The following is a 6000-nucleotide window of genomic DNA, read 5'->3' on the forward strand; positions in this document are numbered from 1 at the left end:
GTACTTTTTTTATTGCTGGGCGCAAGCTTTTCTCTAGTTGCAGCGAGCAGGGGCCACTCTCTAGTTGCGATATGCAGGCTTCTCATTACGCTGGCTTCTCTTGTTGCATAGCTCGGGCTCTAGGGCCACATGGGCTTCAGTAGTTGTGGCACGTGGACTTATTTGCCCCATGGTATGTGGGATCTTCCTGAACCAGGGATTGAACTCATGTACCGTGTTGGCAGACAGATTCTTAATCATGGGACCACCATTTTTGTACTATGCTTAATGTAACACTGAACTTTTTTATAAATTTGTGACCCAGTCTCTTGATTATTCTTCAGAATTCCATTTGATTTTAGTCCTGAGGTGGGCTATCAAGAAAACACAGAATGATACCATTATTTTTTTAACAAATATTTAAACAAGGAACCTATTTTCTTGGAAGTCTTTCCCATGAGTTATTGAGAGGGCTGACTGTGTGTGAGACCCTGCAGGGTAGCCAGGCCAGACCAGACATGGCTGTGTTGCGGAGAGCAGTCCAGGACAGCCAGAGTGTGAACAAGGCAGGACTCGAGTGGTCGAAGCGAACAGAAAAGCCAGGCTATCCATGGCTTAGCAAAAGATGTTTTTTCTCTATCTGGAAATGGCAACCCACTCCAGTATTCTTGCCTGGAAAATCCAATGGATGGAGGAGACTGGCAGGCTACAGTCCATGGGGTCACAAAGAGTTGGACACAACTGAGTGACTTCACTTCACTTCTTCTCTGTGAATGCAGTCAGCCCAGAGCTGGTGCAGCAACTGGTGGTCCTCAGACTCTGACCGCCATGTAGTTGCTCTGCTGTCCTCAACTCAAGCACAGGGCTCCCACCTCCTGGGGCTGCCGACTGTGCCACCTGCCACATCCTCACTCTGTTCAGCTGGAAGGAAGGAAGATCAGCACCCAGCCTCCACTCCCCACTGGCCAGAACTTAGCCACATGACCACATCAAAGGATACTGAGAAACTCACTAGTTCAATGCCCAGCTAAAAATTCAGGGTTCTGTTCAATTCTATAATTGATCAGAATTTGGTAAGAATGGACATTGAGGCAGCCGTCTGCCAGAAAATGGAGGAGTCTCCACTATAAAAGCTAGATGAGGGAGTTCTCTGGTGGTCTAGTGGTATAGAATTCCAGGTTTTCACTGCTGTGAACTGAGTTCAATCCCTGGTGAAAAATAAAAAGAGAGATGGAAATTTTTTTAAGAAATTATATTCATGGGACTTGCATGGCGGTCCAGTGGTAGAGACTCGGTGTATCCAACATAAGGAGCTACAGGTTTCATCCCAGGGCAACTAATTCCACATGCCACGTAGCCCAGCCGAAAAAAAAAATTTTAACCAAAGAAAGAGGTTATATTCTACGGAGGATGGCCTGGGGAGGCTTCATAGGTAAGAAGTGCAGAGAACCTTGTTGCCAGCTTTACTGCAGGTTCTCCCCAGACCAGCCCTATGGGCCCAGTCCGAACTCTCCTAGTGGTTCTTTTGTGCGTGCTTAAGTCTGAAGACCAAGTGCTGAAAGCATAGCAGGGAGCCTCATGTTTAGTGGGCTCACCACCTTTCAGAGGTGAAATGAATAGCGGTGACAATGTAGTAAATTTTTCATGGAGGTAAAATGATTCCTTGTCCTGTATTTGGAAGTTATCCTTGCTCATTTTGTCGTGTTTTTTGTTGTTGTTTTACTTTTGTTTTTTCCACACTGCACTGTACATGGAACTTCCCCAACCAGAGATCAAATTGTGCCCCATGTGGTGGAGGTGCAGAGTCTCAACCACTGAACCACCAGGGAAGTCCTGATTTTGTTTTTTAATAAGATGGAAACTGTAAAGTGTACAAGTAGAGGTCTTTTCTAAGTGTCTTATTTTGCAAAAAAAAAAAAAGTTGGCAACCTGATATCAGTGCCCCAGTGTGTTTTTGAAATTTTATGGGTTCCTGAAGCCCCAAAGTCCAGGATCACTGAGCCAAGGGATGGAGCCAAGAGCCTTGGGGGTTTGGAGAACATCTGTAGTGCAACTTCACTGAAGCTTGAAGTCGTGGGGAGATTGATTGGATCCTCAAGGACCAGGGAGGAGCGTCAGGTGGGGGTTGGGGGGGGTACGTGTCAGTCGGGAACTGCTTGGTGATTCTGAACTGTGGAAGCTGTGAAGGGCCCTGCGCTCTGGGAAGACAACCTGGCAGGACCGAGTGGGGTTGGAGGTAGAGAATTTAAGAGCAGAAGCTGAGCAGAAGGGCTTTTTGCTCAAGGAAGGTACACTGCTGTTTGTGGCCCTCAGGAAGCTTGCCATACGCATTTTCAACCAAGTAACACCATGTACTGGCCAAACTCATTCACATTCAGAACCACAGCCATCTACCTGGCTACACACAATGCTTAAAAAATGACCCCAAGTGCTAATCAGTGACAGAAACACATTCCTGCCCTGTGGCAACCCCATCGTCTTGCAGGGCGGCCATTCACCCGCTCCTGTCCTCTTATAAATTAGCTACCCTTAGGAGGTTGAGACAGCTGACCTATTGAACTGTACCGCTTTACCACTGAGTTGTAAACGCACATTGGTCTGAATGCAAGGGAACATTTCAGGTTTTCCCATCCTGAGTTTGCCTCTCAGTTATAGATTTAAGTGGGCTATATGACAGTGGCTACTTCTGGCAAAACTAGTTTTTCCTCCTTGTGATCTGAAACTGGGTGACCTTTCTGGGCTCATGGTCCCTGTACATCTGGGGACTTTTTAACCTAAAATGTATTCAGGACCTTCATTTTCTTTCAATTTGGAAGGTCTGTGCCACTGCTGTACGAATTATCCCTGAGGTCCTGTTTGCTGTTGGTATTTGAGGCCAAGACCACAGCTCTATCTCCTCTACAGGAGGGTCAAGGGTGTCATTTATTGTCCTCATTTGCGGATGCACATGCTGGAACAGCTTTGTTTAGCTTGCAGGAGGGACGGGACAGACTTGACCTCCCACTGCCCCACCCCCACCCCCACGCAGTGCCCCAGGAATGCCAGGGGCCCAACCTGGGCTCAGCTGTGCAGTGCCTGGGCGGAAGCCAAGACAGCTGATTCCACCGGGTACTTGGGCCTGCGTCCTGGCCGCCCACGTTCACTCAACCTGTTACCCAGTGCTGCCAGCTATAAACACCATCCCTGGTCTGCTTACAGTCTGGCTCGGGGCACACAGAAGTAAGCAGGCTGTCGCAACTCAGAGTATATATAAGTGTCTTGATGTGCAGGCTGTGATGTGAGCACCGTGACCCAAGTACAGGGCTGAACCCAGTCAAGCCTGCAGTAACTGGCATGGGTTGACTGTCTCATCGGCTGTGTAATCCTGACCCTGAGTAGATTAACAGTTCCAAGGGAGCCGTCTCCTAGCAATTCTTTTTTTAAAAACAACTTTTTATTTTGTATTAGGATATAGCAAAAGTAAAAGGAGAAGGGGGCAGACAGAGAATGAGATGGCTGGATAGCATCACCAACTCAATGGACATAAATCTGAGCAAACTCCAGGAGAGAGTAAAAGACGGGAAAGCCTGGTGTGCTACAGTCCATGGGATCAAAAAGAGTTGGACATGACTTCGTGACTGAACAACAACATAAGTGAAAGTGTTAGTTGCTCAGTCATGTCTGACTCTGTGATCCCACGGACTGTAGCCCACCAGGCTGTTCTGTCCATGGGGATTCTCTAGGCATGAATACTGGAGTGGGTAAGCCATTCCCTTCTCCAGGAGATCTTCCCAACCCAAAGTTTGAACCTGGGTCTCCTGCTTTGCAGTCAGACTCTTTACCATCTGAGCCACCAGGGAAGCGGTCACAACATTGCCAATTAACAATGTTGTGAGAGTTTCCAGTGAACAGTGAAGGGATTCAGTCATACATATACTTGTATCCATTCTCCCCCAAGAGCTTCCCTCGTAGCTCAGCTGGTAAAGAATTCACTTGCAATGCAGGAGACCCTGGTTTGACCCCTGGGTCAGGAAGATCCCCTGGAGAAGGGTCAGGCTACCCACTCCAGTATTCTTGGGCTTCCCTGGTGACTCAGATGATAAAGAATCTGCCTGCAATGTGGGAGACCTGGGTTCAATCCCTGGGTTGGGAAGATCCCCTGGAAGAGGGCATGGCAACCCATTCCATTATTCTTGCCTGGAAAATCCCCATGGACAGAGGAGCCTGGCAGGCTACAGTCCATGGGGTCGCAAAGAGTTGGACATGGCTGAGTGACTAAGCGCACAGCACACATTCTCCCCCAAACTCTTCTCCCATCCAAGCTTCCACATAATTGCCTAGCAATTCTTTTAGTGCCTTGTCTCACTTCCCCTTTAAAAGGAGTTTAACTCAATCAAGGCTCATTGCTATAAGGCGTGAGGCTTGTACTAACAAACACCAGTGTGTTTTTCATCTGGGTCAAGAGGATGCAGGCTTCCCACCTCCTAGTGGAGGTTGCAGTTGATCCCATGCAGGGACCTGTGGGGCTCCTGGGCACAAGACCTTTCTGTGTCTCCCATTTCTTTGATTATAGGAAACAGCTTTCATTCAGCCCCCATGACCTTTCCTGAGTTCCAATGGGCAGATTCAAGTCGCTGTTAATTAGGGAAGGAAGGGGACGTGAGCCCAGGGAGAAACAGTCAAGAGCAGCTTTGGGGCAAGTCCTGTTTCCCCATCAAAGGATACACACAACAATATCTCTGAGCTGCTCTGCAGAGACTGAAACCCCCTCTAGGTGGGAGAAGTTAGTGATTAATGATGTTATGTTGCCCATAAGCTTGTAGACCCCACATCAGTTGGACCTGAAGGTTGATGATGTGGACTCCTACTTACCTCACCACCAATGCATTGGAAGAATGTCTACATTGGCTACAAAGTCTACAGCCCATGGGGTCACAGAGTCAGACATAAGCATGTAAGTTATTATGGGCTTCCCTTGTGGCTCGGCAGTAAAGAATCTGCCTGCCAGTGCAGGAGACAAACGTTCATTCAATCCCTGGGTCAGGAAGATACCCTGGAAGAGAAAATGGCAACCTGCTCCAGTATTCTTACCTGTAATATTCCATGGGCAGAGGAGATTGGAGGACTACAGTCCACTGGATCACAAAGATGATTTAGCGAGTAAACAACAGGGCTCCCATGTGGCAACACCAGGGAATCCTTCCCTATTGCATCAGGCTTTGCCTGTGATGGAATGTTGGTTGGGATTTTCCCTTTTGGACTAGCCTTGTTATGGGCAACCAGAACTCTGTTGCATCTTGTAGCCCCCTTGTAGGGTATGTTTACAAAACTCTTACTATTCAGTTGCTAATAGTACCCAATTTAGAGACCCCCATGGACTAAAGCATGCCAGGTTCCCCTGTCCTTCACCATCTCCTGAGTTTGCTCAAATTCATGTCCATTGAGTCAGTGATGCCGTCCAACCATCTTATCCTCTGAAGTCCCTTTTCCTGCCCTCAGTCTTTCCTAGCATCAGGATATTTTCCAGTGAGTCAGCTCTTCGCATCAGGTAGCCAAAGTATTGGAACTTCAACTTCAACATCAGTCTTTCTAATGAATATTCAGGGTTGATTTCCATAGGATTTTGTTAGATTAGATTAAATCTAATTGGGTACATGGATTTAATTGGGAGTGGGCTAGAGATTTGGTTTCATCCTTCAAAGTTTTCTTGGAATTCTGCTTTAGATGACAGCTTGTGAGTTCCTTTGCTTTTAAGTAATCTGTATTTCCCATTGAAATCTTTTACTTTGGTTAAGTAAGAATTGTTTGACAGATTCTAAAAGGGCTTCCCTGGTGGCTCAGCAGCAAAGAATCTGCCTGCAATGCAGGAGACCTGGCTTCGATCCTTGGGTTGGGAAGATCCCCTGGAGGAGGGCATGGGAACCCACTCCAATACTCTTGCCTAGAGAATCCCATGGGCAGAGGCACCTGGCAGACTTGTAGTCCATAGGATCACACAGAGTTGGACACAACTGAAGCAACTAAGCAGCAGCAGAAGGCCAA

The sequence above is a fragment of the Dama dama genome, chromosome 14 (genome assembly GCF_033118175.1).
Source record: "Dama dama isolate Ldn47 chromosome 14, ASM3311817v1, whole genome shotgun sequence".
Taxonomy (NCBI): domain Eukaryota; kingdom Metazoa; phylum Chordata; class Mammalia; order Artiodactyla; family Cervidae; genus Dama; species Dama dama.